This window comes from Tachypleus tridentatus, chromosome 2, assembly GCF_004210375.1.
Source record: "Tachypleus tridentatus isolate NWPU-2018 chromosome 2, ASM421037v1, whole genome shotgun sequence".
NCBI lineage: Eukaryota > Metazoa > Arthropoda > Merostomata > Xiphosura > Limulidae > Tachypleus > Tachypleus tridentatus.
Genome location: NC_134826.1, coordinates 97,364,913 through 97,381,979, shown reverse-complemented (window position 1 = coordinate 97,381,979; position 17,067 = coordinate 97,364,913).

The window sequence follows — 17,067 nt, the reverse complement described above, 5'->3', positions numbered from 1 at the left end:
GATAAAGTTATATCAAAGATGTATTTTCCAATTTTTCATAAACAATTTTCTTAAGCATATAACGTAAAAAGTTATTTTCTAGATACTTAAAATTTAGAGCAAGCATTTATTTCTGTTTTTGAAAATAATCACCTTGCAAATGCTACGAAACTGTTTTCATCCTAACTGGTGGCGTACTTCACAAATTAATTGTTACAGTTTTAATATTGCGATTACTATTCTATGAGTGATTACAATAATCTTAATTATTAAATTATTGCAGAAAATGCTTAGGCGAACCTCCCTGGGGTAGGTCAGTAGTGTGTTTCTAGACTTGGATTGACAAAAAGTAAGGTAGATAACTGACTTACTGTGTTTTTACTTCAGTTTTTTTTCCTCTTTAGCTACTTGTATTCCATTAACCTATCAAATGTAATGCTAAATACCTCAATTCTCACCAGTCCACTAGCCTAACAACTAAATATTTTTCTCTACCATCTTTTTCTTCTCACAGTTTGCTCTTTTTCTCGTTTTCTTGATCAAGATGACTGATTAAACACGAGTGGAAAATTTTGGCATTCTCTTATACGATATAGTTTTGCAATTAAGAGTTTAGCCTTTAAAGACTCACTGATTTTCATTTTCCCACGAATGTAAGAGGACTGTTTTGAATATTTGTAATAATACATAAGCATTTTCATGGTTCCGTCGAAACAATGCACGAAGTACAACTGTGGATTGTAAATATCTGCATTTTGGTTTTCTGTATTGCAAAAATTCATCAGCCATTTGAATACTACACGACTGTTCATACAGATGATGGTGGAAGAGACAACTCTCAGTTATTTTTTCCAAGTGGTACAAAGCTTATTTTCTACAGCTTTTACCGCTTTGCTGTATTAGAAAATCACGTATTCTTTTCTATGTTGCACGATTGACAACACTACTCCAACTGCAAAATTACTGGTATTTGTATCTATAAAGAATGAGTCTTTAGGACTGAGTATATTAAAGCAGCGTTAAATTATTTTTCAACAGCTCATCAAAACTTATTTGTCTTTTACAGTAATTTGTAGAAAGGATGAGTTATGTCAGAGAATAATTTTACAAAACAACAATAGTAAGAGTACAATTGAAGAAATCCTCTTACCTCAAGCTAGGTCCTTAGTACTGGCCAACTTTGAACATAAACTAAATTGTAATACAACAAATTTGTACAGTCCATTTTCTGCAGTAAAAGATGTATTCTCTTTAATTATTTTGTTGACTTATATTTGTTAATAACCAATTTTAACATCTAATGTTGAAAACAATTATCCACATAGATCATCCAAAATATTGTTAGTCCCAAGGAGTGAGTAGATATCCTTCTGTAATACTTCATTGACTTTGGTGGTCCACAAAGAACATTATGGATCAATCCTTTTTCTTCACTAGTACGAAAGGTGATGCCAAACGACCAGTAATCAATTTTAACTTTCCTTGCTCCTTTATACTCCTAACTCTTTAAAAACCTCAGCCTGTTTTGCAAATGGCAGTTGTCCAACTAACTGATGTATTAAGAGTGCATTTCAAAGTACAAAACTTATGAGTTGCTAAATAAATAAGATAACTCATAATGTTCTTACTAGAAATGCCTACGTCATGAGGTCTACTGGATAAACGTATCTTGATAGTCCATGAGCAAGTCATACAATGTACGGTATTGGTCAACTGTAAGATCACCACAATTCCTGTTGTACAACTCTTGTATGCGAGATGATAAGCTGTCCATATATGGGGATTTGACATTGCACTTTCTACATTTTGCTCAAAATATAATTACTTGTGATGTTCCTTAGTTTATATAACTTCGCATCTTGCGATGTTCCATCAAGATTTTACTTGAATTTTTATGGTTTATTTGTTAATTGCACTGATGATGGCATATTTATTCTCCATTTATTCTTCTTTATTTCCAGTTTGTCCATGAAGGGAAAAGGTTCAACTATCGAAAACGCTCGGGTTATAGGATTACTATTTTATTTCTATCACGACTTCTTAAAACTACGTGTTTTTCTAACATCATGAATCTTTATTCTTCAGATATACGAAAGCTCCATTACGGTTTAATAATTACATGTAATTATATTTTTCAAGAGTATATTGCTTCTTCATGAAGTTAGTTGCCGTTATGCACTATTCCTAGAAGTTAGTTATACACACATAGTGAGATATAGAGAAGTTTCCTACAGTAAGCGTAACTGTATTCCTGATTTATCTGTTACCAGAACTTTATGCCTATTTGCTATTCACATCACTCTTTCTTCATTTGTCATCTTTGGAATTAATTTACCATCTTTCATTGGGTCGAATTATTGTAGCTGTAGAATTAATGACGGCTAATACATTGCAAAGCTCCCCCATCAATAAACCCACGATCTCGTGGACACATTTCCTTAAAGTATGACTTCTTATCTCATTTGGGGTAAATGGGGTGTTCTTAGTTGAACATTGTTCAATATGTACAGCTAATTATATCTTCCCGATGTTTGGTTGGTTCCTTGTTGTTCCAATGATCTATTTGGGCTTAAAAACATTTGGACATTATTACCTTGGTGTATGAACAGCTGTTGATCTTTCATAACCTCGGCTGTAGTGCCCAGGATTCTCACGTCTGAAACAGTCTCCTTTTTATGATATTCTTTCGGATGAATGCTTATTCCCTACAGGTTTTTGCTTGCACTTTTTGATAATATTTCCTTTTAAGTTACATTTGAATAAACTATTGTATTGTAACTTATTTGTTTCTTCTGAACTATCATTATAAGGAATCGAAGCTTCAGAGCTAATTCATATGATGATTTTGAAACTTCTAAATATTGCCTTCAGAAGTTTAACTGCAACATTAATGGATTCGAATTCTATTGCTGATTGCAAAACTTACTTCAAAAATATACAACTACTTTGACACAGACTAATTATCGTACTTGCAACTTTTATGACATCTATAAATTGGCCATGTGCCAATAGAACATTCTCACGAAAAGTTTCTAAATAAGATAGCTAAGCACGTTGTTATTCTCAATCGTCTGCAAGTTTAACTTAAGATCTCTTTTTTCTTTTGTACCTTGATCTGAAATTTTGTTCTACGTACTTCTTTTTTGGTGTGACACTTCGAACTTGCTGGATAAGGTGGCTATTAATGCTTGATAGTTATTGTGACTCTCCATTGAAAAGTAATTCGAATTAGTTAGATAGATAACTAAATTTAGACTGCATGATTGTGCGTTTAACCATGAACAGTATATCGTGGCGACTTTAAAAGTGAAACTATCGCAGACTATATTGTAATAACAGGTTTGGTTTGTTTTGAATTTTGCGCAAAGTTACTCGAGGGCTATTTGTGTTAACCGTCCCTAATTTAGCAGTGAAAGACTAGAGGGCAGGCATCTTGTCCCATCCACAACCAACTCTTTGGCTATACTATTTTACCAACGAATAGTGAGATTGACCAATAAATATAACGCACCCACGACTGAAAGGGTGAGCATGTTTGGTGTGACAGGGATTCGAACCCGCGACCCTCGGATTACGAGTCGATTGCTTTAACCATCTGGCCATGTCGGGCCTGTAATAACAGAGCAGGAAGAATAATGTGATGGTGAATCTCACTATTCGTTGGTAAAAGAGTAGCCCAATAGTTGGTGGTGGGTGGTAATGACTAACTGTGTTCTCTCTAGCCTTACACTACTAAATTAGGGACATATAGCGCAGATAGCCCTCTCGTAGCGTTGCGCGAAATTCAAAACAAACAAACCTTCAGATTACGAGTCAGGTTCCCTAACCACCTGGTCATGCCGGGCCTCTAGACTCATCAATTTGTACATTTGACAGTGTTACATTTTACAATTTCAAATAACGTAAAACTGAGTTAAATTGTAATTTATATTTAGATTTAAATGCCGATGTGTATCCGATTTATGGTATTTACCAACAAGATTGATACACAGATTACTTTCTTAGTGAGTAATCTTATAATAATGGTTATTATAAATAATGATTGATATACGAAAGTTTTACAAACTTATAAATAATATTGAGGTTTCTCTCTGGTCTAGAACTAGATATTTTATCGACGGTTCAAGATGAGCAAATTAATTTAGTTAATATCGGTACAGTTCACTTAACAAGGGAGCTAGCAAGTGCTTCGTTAATCACGCGTCAAGTTTTTCATCACTGAGATGATATAATGTTTTCATAAAAATGCTAATGTCCGCTTGTGAATTCAACTGAAATTAAATAGTTTGTAATGTTCAAAATCTACAAATATTCCTGGTCAATATGTTTGAAGTTCCCGATTATAAAAAGGTAATTATGGTTATAGTTTCCGAGGTTTAGGTTACACCAACTATAGCAAACCAGTAAAATATACTGTCTCTTAGTGAGTTGTGTTGGTCACATTTATAGGTGTGAGAAGAGTTTCTAGAAATTCAACCTGCACAACAATACAGACAATACACCAGTGTTTAAATATACAGATATATTATTTGTTCTTACACTCGAGAATCTACAATTTTAGTGAATAGGCGGGAATTTCGCAATACAGATTTAAAAGTATAAGTTATGTACATTTTTAAATATGAATTTAACTTAAACAAATATCGGTATTAAAAAAGATAAACAATGGTCAATCCGTCATAACTTTGATTCTATTTTGACGACAATATTTATAATGTTGGGTATGACAATACTGAAACATATATTTTAATTTGTAAATTGCCCTGTTTCACCAAGTTAAAGTGTGAATTCCTAGCAGATAGAACGGGTGTAAGATCAAAGCCAAAATGTGTGTATCCTTTCGAATATTCATCACATTCTTTAACAATTCCTTGATCTTGAAATTGTTTGCCTATTTCACTAAATAGTGTTTTATAGCTTTGTGCATACAACCCTGTATCCAATTCTGGTTGTATGGATCTAACAGGAACCTATTTTCTGTTCACGTTGCTTGGGAGGAAATTGATACTTTAATGTTTGACGTTGGATGGACTTTTCTTGAAAGATTCATTTCATGCATTGCTATCAATGCATTTTATAACAAGATGCTTGTCAATTTTTCTGGCCAATGGAAAACGAGTTGTATACTATACATTTCAAAGAATATTTATCTGTTCCTTTCTGAAATGCTTTAGCATTTGACAGAACGACTGATAGGCTGAGAGTGACTTTTCTAGCATAGATAGAAATATGTTGCCACGTCTTTTACCTACACAAACGATACCAAATGACTTCTTTTAACTTCTCCATTATAACTCAGTAACGTTTCTATGTAGGTCTTATATCCGTAAAGACTGTGAGACGAAGTAATGACCTTGTCACTCAGGTGTACATCCACTTGAAAAATAGAGAATGGAGGAACAGGTTGAAAGGCGCAGAGTTATTTTCATCCTTTTTTTATGTCATTTCCGTAAAGTTTGATAATCTTTGTCTTTACATAAAGATATGATTGTGCTAGATTTAAATATTCATCTTCTATACTGATATAGATATAGGAGAATCACAGTTAGTTGTCGAAAAAATCTTGTATCAGTGTTTTTAGTCTATTAATATTAGCTATTCTTAATACGGGATTTTTATATTTCTTCTTCGTAAATATTACATCTGTCCAACCAGGCAAATACTCTTTCTTAAATTGAATCTTCACATTGCTAATAGGTACTCGATCGTTTACTTTAAACTGAGCTTTTACTTTGGTAAGCAGTTTATAAAATGTCTTCCACACTACAGATTGACTAGAGTGATTGATGTCTACTGATCTCATTTTAATGCTGCGATGATACAATTTATTACAGACATTTTCCTGATATTTCAGTACAAGTTCTGTGATGAGTAAATTAGCACCCACGTTCTAATTTTAAGAGTTTGATTAATTATTTCTGCTATGGATGCTTTTCTTTCATTATGTTTATTAAAGAAGTGAAATGAGAAAGCATTGAAACAGACGAGTAGTAAATTTTATCCCAGAGTCGGTTTGAGCTTTACAAGGTACGACCCTGTTTTAAAATCTGTTTGAAAGATTTTACAAGAGTTGGACCTTTCTTGTCCTTGAGTGGAACAAGTCATGCATATTTAGAAAACATGTCAATATCCGTGAGTAAATATTTAAACTGATTGTTACATTGACTTAGACTAGAAAGATCCACTAGATCAGTCTATCATTGTTCATCGATCCTCGAAACGATTATTCGTGTTTTGAAAACTTGTATCTTACAGGCTTTTGAATGGTGTGTACGTAACCTAATGATTTACAGATTTAACTAGCACTTTCACATATGTGAATAAAGACTGTACTTTGCCAAACAAGCAGGATGAGCAGGGTTATAATAAATAGATTGTAGATATTTATTATACATTATTTTCTATGTTGCCTGCTTTTTTTTTTTTTTTTTTACTATCAACTTTGTCTCTAACTGTAGTGAGAATTGGACTTTTACAACAGACGACGTTAATTCTTAGGTGGCACAATATAGTACTAAGCTTAAATGGCTGACAACAGACCATGACGACAGTCAAGACACGAATGAATAATACGATAATACTTTATTAAAAATGAACCCATTTAGACACAGTACGTTTAGGCCTTTTAACATGTCTATCACTTTTATATTCTTCCATCTGTCCACATTTTCATTAACTTCTTGGAGAATATCCATATCCGATAATCATTCTGCAAAATATTTCCATCCTATAGGGTTAATTTTTTTTGTAGCACGTTGTTCATTAAGTCGGTTATGTTACTCTTTGTGACTCTTTTTATTTTAACGGGTTCCATGACTTCCAAATGGAAAGTCTGACAATGTTGTTGCAGGCAATTTATCATCCTCGCTTCATTGTCTAGGAGTAATGTCTCATTTTGTACGATTGAATTTATATCGTTATCTATAGAGTTTAATACCAGTCTTTCATAAACTTCGGGTTGATAAAAAGAAAGTAACAGTTTTTCAGGAACGAGAACCCTTTGTTTTGATATATTTTCAGACACCAACAGCTTTACGAATAGCATGTCCTGCCAAACCAACAAATGATGAAAGTATTGGTGCTGCACTGCTGCGAGTAACAATAAGAACCCTTCTTTCTGTATTTGAAAGTTTTGTTTTCTGTTTTTATTAATGCTTTCTTGACAGCCAACTTTCTCAATGATGACTTGTATTGTTTAACTTCACATTCACAAATACTCAAGATAAATGCATTTTTAACTCCAGTAATTATTTATTTAATTTGTTTACGTATTGCTTTCGGTAATGCATGGAGTAACTCTTGATATTATTTAGTTCTAAATGTCACAATGAATAAATGAAAAGAGATTGCAAATACAACATATAAAAACTATTTAATTGTACATTCATTTACAGATGATATCTTCTTTTTTCCGCACTATAGACATAATAATTGTTAATATGCAATGGACAAGATAGATTCGACTTTGGAAATTGATAAACCTTAAGGCATCCAAAAAATTCCAGATTGTGAAAAGAAATTTTCAGCAAGCTCCTCAGTATCACGACTGTCTCTCTCACCTTTGTATAAATGATGTTAAAGCTCTCTCTCAACAATTTAGCCACACTCCACAGGTAGGGTCAGTTAACTTTACCAGTTTTCTATAGAATGGGGTGAATGTGCCAACCAACTGCACTGGCGATGATCAGTATCTGATAGATATTTACTCAAAAACGGTTGTTTAAACAAAACAAACAAATATATGCAGCGACTAAACACGTGAATGCAAGTCCTTTAATTATGTACGATCCGTTCTTTTAGTTCTAACACTACAGCATATGTCCACTATACACTAACAACGAAGAACGGATTTTGTATGTCACTGAACTTAAAATTTATCAAAATAAATTTGTATATTCTTACACTTCACATAGCACTACAGAACACTAAATGTACATTTACGAAATTATCAAAATTTGATGGCATATTAGGAAATTATTTTGTGCTTCTAAGTTACTACTTTCTGCTTTTGATCTAGAACAGGGGTGTGCAACAGGCGGCCCGCGGGCCACAACCCGGCCCGCCAAGCCATTTAGTGTGGCCCTAGTTGTTGTAATCTAACCATGTGGCCTGATCTGTAATCCAACGCAAATGGAATATTTTTAAAAGCATCGATCCTACGGGATTCCCAGGCTTCGACTCGACAAACTTCTAAAATTATCTTTGCTAGAGAGGAGCAGGCCGAATTCGATTGGTCGGCCTCCTTAGGGCATGAATAGGTGACGTGCACTAGCACTATTGTCTACGACTCAACGTCATGTCCTGAACCTCGCCTTCGCCCGCTGGCGACAATTTTCCCTAACCTCTGCTGTCCGTCATTCATTATTGGTGAAAATTTTATTACCTTTTACAGTTACTACAAGAGATTGAAGGTAAATTGATTATTATTTAGCATATTGTTGTGACTTTACTGAATTTATTAAAATTTTTTGCTTTTAGATGCATCTGATTCTATGTACAGTGTGACCTCGTTATTCGCGGGGGTTACGTTCTTTACCCTCCCGCGAATAGCGAAAAACCGCGAATATTGGACGCAGTTTTAAAACGTATATGTATGCGATTATATACTATATGAAATGCTTCCCAAACACTAATGATACTTATACTCATTGATGCAGTAATAATGTAGCAATATTGCATACTGTTATGTATTTCACTAAATTGTACCGTGCGTTACCGGGCTGTGCTTTGCCGTTTGCGTTGTTGGGGAAGCTGAGGCAGTCAGCCAATAGCAGTCCAATCTTGTTTGGTGAAGACGACAATTGATAAAACGGTTTGATTGAGTAAATACAACAGAAATCTCCTCGAAAAGCCCTTTCAGTCTCTGTGACCTACAAACACGCAGTTCGCGCATAACCCGCGAATATGCGGGGCCGCGAATAGGCGAGGTCACACTGTATTTTGCTATTCTCAATTAATTTAAGTACCGGAAGGCTATGATCGGGATGCCAATTTAGAAACATGCGTTTCTGTCCATAAGAGATTCCATGTGTAAATAAATTCTATGTTTTTTTCTACTTTGCTATTTTCGTGAGAATAATTTTTGTTTTGATTTCAGGGCTAGTAAAATGTCAGCAGTTAAGAAACGAAAAATTGATGATGAGGGAAGGTTATTCAACAGTGAATGGTGCACAAAATATCTTGTTGTCCCACATAATCAAGGTGTTGTCTGCCTCGTCTGTCAAACTACAATTGCAGTCATGAAAGAGTACAATATTAAGCGACATTACGCAACTAAGCACTCCTCCCAGTTTGATGAAATTGTTGGTCAGGCACGAAAGGACAAAATTGAACATTTAAAAACATCCATTGAAAAGCAACAAGGTGTTTTTACCACTCTCAAGAAAAATTCAGAACTGGTGACAAAACTGAGTTTTAAGCTTTGTGAATGTATGGCAGAAAAGGGAAAGCCTTTCAGTGATGGAGAATTTATTAAAATTGTTTAACAATATTCACAGAATATGCATGTCCAGAGAAAAAATATTTGGTGGAGCAAACTAGCCTTTCCCGCTTTACTGTCTCACGCAGGACAAAAGATCTTTCAGAGGACATCAAAGAAACTTTGAAAGAGAGATTGAATTCGTGTGAAGCTTTCAGTCTGGCTTTGGATGAAAGCACTGATATCAATGACACATCCCAACTTGTCATTTTCATCAGAGCTGTTACTGCAGGCTTTGATGTTTTCGAAGAGTTTTTAGATATGGCAAGCCTTTTCTCCACAACCACAGGACAGGATATTTGTGAACAAGTGCTTAAGGTTGTAGAAAAGTTTGAACTGAATCCTTATAAATTATGTGGTGTTACAACAGATGGTGCTCCTTCCATGACAGGTAGGACAAATGGATTCACCAAGAAATTTCTAACTACAATTGGAGCACAAGACGTAGTTGTAAGCCATTGCATTATTCACCAAGAGAGCTTGTGCACCAAAGTTCTGGATTTTGCAGAAGTCATGAAAAATGTCGTCCAATGCGTAAATTATATTCGAACACGAGGATTAAATCATCGACAATTTAAAACTTTTTTAGATGAGCTGGACAATGAGTATTCAGATGTTTTGTACTTCTCTGCTGTACGTTGGCTTAGTAGAGCTGCTACTTTGAAGAGATTCTGGAATCTGCGAGAGGAGATTAAGTTCTTCATGGAGAGCAAACGTCAGAATGTGGACTTCTTGAGCAATGAGAACTGGCTGAATGACTTAGCATTCCTCACAGACATTACACAGCATCTGTCTGATTTAAACTTAAAACTACAAGGGAAAAGTCAACTTGTGAATAAGTTGTTTGAGCATATTTGTGCTTTTGAGAAGAAATTGGAACTTTTCCAGGTTCAGTTGAGAAGAGCCATATTGACCCATTTTACATGTTTTGCAACCAGGAAACTGGAATTTCCTAATCTGGATTGCACCAAATATGGAACCAGTGTACAAAAGCTGCGTGATGAGTTTGCAAACAGATTTCCAGATTTCAGACAAACTGAAATTAGATTGAAATTGTTCGCTCAACCTTTTAATTTGGCAGTGGAAGACAGTCCTGATGATTGCCAAATGGAACTCATTGAACTGCAGGCTGACATGGACACTAAAAGGAAATTCTCTGAAAACAGTTTGCTAGACTTTTACAAACTCTGTATACGTGAAAAGTTTCCCAATTTGTCCCGTCATGCACAAAGAATTGCCTCCCTTTTTGGTAGCACCTACTGCTGTGAGCAATTTTTCTCCAAAATGAAGCTCATCAAAACCAAATGTAGAAGTCAGCTGACTGATGAACATTTGACCAGTCAGTTAAGAGTGGCAACCACTTCTGTCAAAGCTGATATTGACAAGCTCTGCAAGGACTCTAAATTTCAAGTGTCGCACTAAAATGATCACTCATGCAAAAAATATAAAATATTATTGCTTGCATTTTGAGAATTTTTTTTAATTTATTGTGCATGTACACGAATAAGCTTGTTTTTTAAGTGGCCCCGCTTGATTGATGAAGTTGGTTATATGGCCCACCGACGAAAAATGTTGCACACCCCTGATCTAGAACTTACATATTTGTTGTTTAAATACAATTTTACAAAAATGACTCCCAAAATTCTATATATAGTCTAACTTCCTAAAGATGTAATTATTTAGACACGTAAAGAAGTAACAGTGTAATCTATTTTACAATTTGGACAGTGTTTTTCAATTTTATCTGAGGGACAAACTCTTCTGACAGTAACCTTTGATATTTATAAATAACACAAACTGAAATATGTATGGATTACCAAGACTAAATTGGCTTTCGTACAAGTATGGTACACTTACGTAGTGTACAAATCTTGCTATACTTCCTGCTCAGTTAGACTCCCCTTAGTGATCTTTGTTCATTAGTCACATGACCCCGACTTGAGGAACAATATTTTCTGTATCATGTAATAAATATGAAGTATACTTCATCTGATATATAACAACACAGGACATTGATTATGTATCTAGTACGATGTAAATTACAGAGAATGTGGTAAATACATTGTACATCTCCCTGTCGTTGGAAAAATAAAAATAATAAATATTAAAGTGAATGCTTTTCAATATGGTGATATACTTCCAAGTTTTATGATCTCACAACAAAAGGTATGGACTACAAGAACACAGATTACACTGGGAACACTCATTTTGTTGCATTTAAAAAAAGACCTTTCTATAGTCAATTTGAGTGTGTTGATTTCAAATCTGAAGTCGGTTTTTGTCTGCAAGCTACAGATTTTATGCAATTTGACATTTTTATTTATTTTTTAATTTTTCGTTATTATAGGAAATTATAGGAATAGCTTATCAATTTGTTTGTGTATTTTATTCAGGTAGGAATTTGCGTTTGTAACTTTTGAGTTTGTACACTTCATCTAGACAATCTCGTTTAATGCTCCAGCAGTAATCAGCCATCATACTTTTGTCCCAGCGCCCTTGGTAGCGTTCTTCCATGACCTTTAAGTCTTGGTGGAATCGTTCTCCTTGTTCGTCATTCACAGCCCCCAGGTTGTCAGGGAACTTATCAAGGTGGCTGTTCAAAAAATGAAGCTTGATGCTCATGTTGCACCCGAGACCACGAAAAGCGAGGAGCATTCTGTTCACAAGTTCACTGTAGTTCTCCGCCTTATTGTTTCCAAGGAAGTTCTGAACGACTGCCACAAAGGATAACCATGCTGCCTTTTCTAAAGCGGTCATCTTAGCAACAAACTGATCATCACGAATTAGGGTTCGAATCTGTGGGCCATCAAACACGCCTGCTTTGATCTTCTCAAATGATAACCCTGGTAAAGCTGTGATGATGTGTTGGAAACATTCACCTTCGGTTTCCAGTGCCTTGACAAATTGCTTCATCAAACCTAATTTGATGTGAAGAGGAGGAAAGATGATCTTATCTCTGCTTACAATTGGGTCTTGTATGATATTTGGCATGCCTGCTTCAAGGGTGTCACGAATAGGCCAGTCCTTCTGGACCCATTGTCTGTCTCGTGCTCGGCTGTCCCACATACAGAGGAAACATGGAAACTTGGTGAAACCTTTCTGTTGTCCAAGAAGAAAGTTGACCATCTTTAAGTCTACACAAATGATCCAATTGTGCTCATGATATTTTAATAAGTCCATGACCATTCTCATATCATCATAGTCTTCCCGCAAATGCACTGAGTGACCGACAGGTACTGCTCCATAAACATTCCCATTATGTAAAAGAACACACTTTAGACTGCGTTTTGAACTGTCTAAAAAGAGTCTCCATTTAGCAGGACTATAGTAAGGTACACCCAGTTCTTTGAGAAGCCCTTGGATGTCATGGCAGTAAACAAACTGTCTGTCTTCTGAAAAGAAGGTCACTAAAAGCTGGTCACGCTTTCTGAAATATGATACTTTAACAGAGTGATCACCAAGATTTCTGCCTTGTAATCTTGATGCCAAAAGCTCTGCTGCTTTCTTTGAAAGACCTAAATTCCGCACTAAATCATTCAGTTCAGCCTGGGAAGAGGCTTGGGGACGGGGAAAGGTTCAGTGTCTGAAGAACAGTTCTCCGATTGTGTACACTTTTCTGACAATTCACTGTCACAACTGTCTTGTTCGCTTGTATCATGACAATGTCTTTATCGTCCAATGAAGGCAAGCCTTTGAAAACTGGAACAGGAACTTCTTCAGAGTGCGGAGCAGGCCGAATAGCTGAGGGAATGTTCGGATACGTAATCTTATGTCGGTTTTTCTTCCCAACACCCGTTGTGTTTACCATGCAGAAATAACAGTCAGTTACATGGTTGGTGGGTTCGCGCCAAATCATTGGAACACCAAAAGGCAGACCATTGCGTTTTCCTTTGGTCCAGTCTCGAAGCATTTCCTCACAATTGTGGCACACAACATGAGGAGCCCATTGCTTGTCTTGATCACCAAGATGAACTTCAAAATATGCCTTGTAGGCACGCTTGACGAACGAGGATATGTTACGTCTCTGACGATTGAGTGTGTAGCATCCACATATGTAGCAGAAGGCATCAGGCTTGTTTCTGCAATGATATCTATTATTGGAAGCCATGTTTGATCTGAAACAAAAGAAGAATGATAAAAATATTAGAAGCTGTCTATATATATGGACGTGAAAATGCTTATATATGGTTTACGCAAGTTCACATTTGTACAATTTCATTAACCTCAAATTGCATACAAACTAGAGCTTGTAGAGAAAAACTAATTTCAGATTTGAAATCAGCGCCTAAAACTCCTTCAGAATCAGTTAAAATATCCAATGCAACTCAAAGTTACTGAAAAAGTGTTCCCCAGTGTTATCTATCCATTACATAAAGTCAGTTTCTAAAGAGCGTTCCTGTAAATTCACATAAAAACCTTCACCGACGCGATGAGATTTATTTCTTCGCTTGCACTTTACTCAACTGTTCTAATGTACATTTATGAAATTATCAATATCTGATGACACAATAGGAAATTATTTCTGCTTTTAAGTTGCTACTTGCTGTTTTCGACCTAGAACTCACCTACTTGTAGTTTAAAACGACCGTTCTTTAAAAATATAACCCACCAAGATATCTGTTGTACAATTACTTTAGTCTCTATATTTGTTTTAGTGGAGTTTTCCTTTTTTTTCATGTGACTTATACTGTTGACTGTGTTTTGCCCAAGTCCTGCCTGTCCTCGAAATTTGTAGAAGATTCTTGAGAGTAAGGATTAACAACACTTGTTTTATGAAAACGCGTTAGAACATTGGTGAAACTTTAAGAAACTTGTATAAGTCTTATAAAAGCAACTAAGCAAGATACAAAAAGAGAATATTACTGGGCAGCTACAGTCAGTGTGCTATAGGTCTCGGCAGCTATAATTTTGATTAACGCCTATTAATTGGAAATCTACAAAAGTTTACCAGAAATGTTTATAAATTTTGAACGTTACAAACCGTTGAACTTCAGTAACTTTATTTCGGACAGTATTATTTCTGTGAGGACATTAAATATCATCTTTAATGAGAGCGGCCCGGCATGGCCAGGTGGTTAAGGCATTCGACTCGTAATTTGAAGGTCGCGAGTTTGAATCCTTATCACATCAAACATGCTCGCCCTTTCAGCCATGGGGGCGTTATATTGTGACGGTCAATTGTTGGCGAAAGAGTAGCCCAAGAGTTGGCGGTGGGTGGTGATGACTAGCCGCCTTCCCTCTAGTCTTACACTGCTAAATTAGGGACGGTTAGCACAGATAGCCCTCGAGTAGCTTTGTGCGAAATTCAAGAAACAAACAGAAGTTAACTGAACGTCGATATATATCAAATTTATGATATTTGCAAATAAGTTTGATACAATTTTTTTTTCTTAATACAGATATATTTTAATATATAAAGAACAATACAATTTATAATAACGGTTATCACAAATAATTATTTGCATACAAAAATATTACAAACTCATAAAAAAAAATATTCAGTTTTCTACCTGGTCTAGAACTGAATATTTTGTCGACGGTCTAGGTTCTCGACGAGAAAATTAATTTTATGTCGATACATAGATACATACATTTCAGTTGGGGGGAATGCTAACTTGCTCAACTCTTTTCTGGTCTAACACAGTTTACAAGCTTACTTTAGACAGAGGTAGATAGATATCTAATGTCCTCGTAGAAATGTTAACGTCCTCAGTTAATTCGCTGAAGTTGAACGGTTCATAATATTTGAAATCTGTAAACGTTCCTGTAGTTTTCCGATTAATAAGCGTCTATTACAATTACAGGTTTCAAGACTTACAGTATACTGACTGCAACTGACCAACAATATTCTATCTTCCCGTGTCTTGCAATAGCTAAATTTTACTTATTAGGCGAAATTCTCGTAAATTTAGTTGGCCCAACAATACTGATAATCACGAGTATTTCACATACATCGTATATTGTTGATTTAGAGACCAGACAGGACTTGGGCAATACATATTTAACATTATAAGTTGCACACATTTCTAAATATATATTAAACTGAAACAAAGATAGAAAATAAAACAATATTAAATCCCTGACAACATAGCCTGAACAATAAATATATTCACTCTTGTCAATTCAATCCTTAAATATAGCCATACACAGTCATCATGATTTAACATTTTACAAAAATAATGAGTTTTATTGAGTTTGTCGATTTCGCATGCTTCACACTGTTCTTTCTTCACTACTTTTGAAGTAAGGTTTGTTAGGTTAGCATATACATTAATAAGTGGCCTGGCATGGCCAAGCGCGTAAGGCGTGCGACTCGTAATCTGAGGGTCGCGGGTTCGCGCCCGCGTCGCGCTAAACATGCTCGCCCTCCCAGCCGTGGGGGTGTATAATATAACGGTCAATCCCACTATTCGTTGGTAAAAGAGTAGCCCAAGAGTTGGCGGTGGGTGGTGATGACTAGTTACCTTCCCTCTAGTCTTACACTACTAAATTAGGGACGGCTAGCACAGATAGCCCTCGAGTAGCTTTGTGCGAAATTCCAAAACAAACAAACATTAATAAGTATTGATTTAATCTAATTATTAAATTACCCTTCACTACGAACGATAGTATTTAAGTAAATATCAACACAAGAAACTATGCAAATAAATCCTGCTCTTCTAACTTTGATAAAAATAAAGAAAATCTTATCAGATGCCATATAAATATCACGATAACCAAAGCGATATGTAAACAAAACAGAGGAGATATAATTAACACACACAACCTGAATTACAAAATTCCGTGGTTCCAGAAGAAAACTGAAGAAGGTTTTCTTCTGTACAGTTACACTAATATTTGAGATCCACTGTTTAAATTCCTCACGTTCTGTTGAAAAAAAAATTGACACTTTCGTTGGTTGGATACAGTTTTTCTTTTCTAAAGTCCTTGAACTGTCAAATATGAATATTCAAGTTATTTACGTAAGTTAATAGAGTGATCTCACGATGGCTCCCAATAGAATATAGTATGAGATGAATAAAGTTTCTTCATGTTGTATAATAGGAGAGGAATCTAACTGCCGTTTTTTCTGTTTTAGTAATTCTTCTTCACTGCTGGATTTGATCTTTACCGTCATTTAATTAGTGTCAGCAACATTTCCCCTCCCAACAGACTAAAATATAATATAGTATATAATTAGCAAATCACAGTAACATTATTCATTAACAAATACGAAAGAAACTAACGTTATTATGTCAAAGAAGTACAGGGATTAGATTTATAAGCAAAGTAATATATGTAACGATATACCAACATTTAGAAACTGATTCTTTATTCTTTCATCCAGGTAGTAAAACTTCATCAGTCTGTTTACCAGTGGTGAAAGGTACAGGATATTTATATTTGAAAAGTGATCTAAATTTGACTGTACTTTATAATGTTTGTTATAGACAGATATTAAAAATTAGAATATTTCTGAATTAAAAACTGAGCTTATCAACACTAATCAGAAACAGTTCTTATGTCACTGGAGCATATGAAAATATAATTTTTTGCATTATATAATGAAACTATAAATATCTTATGTTTCACATGTTTGTTATTTACTGACTTTTACATTTATTGACATA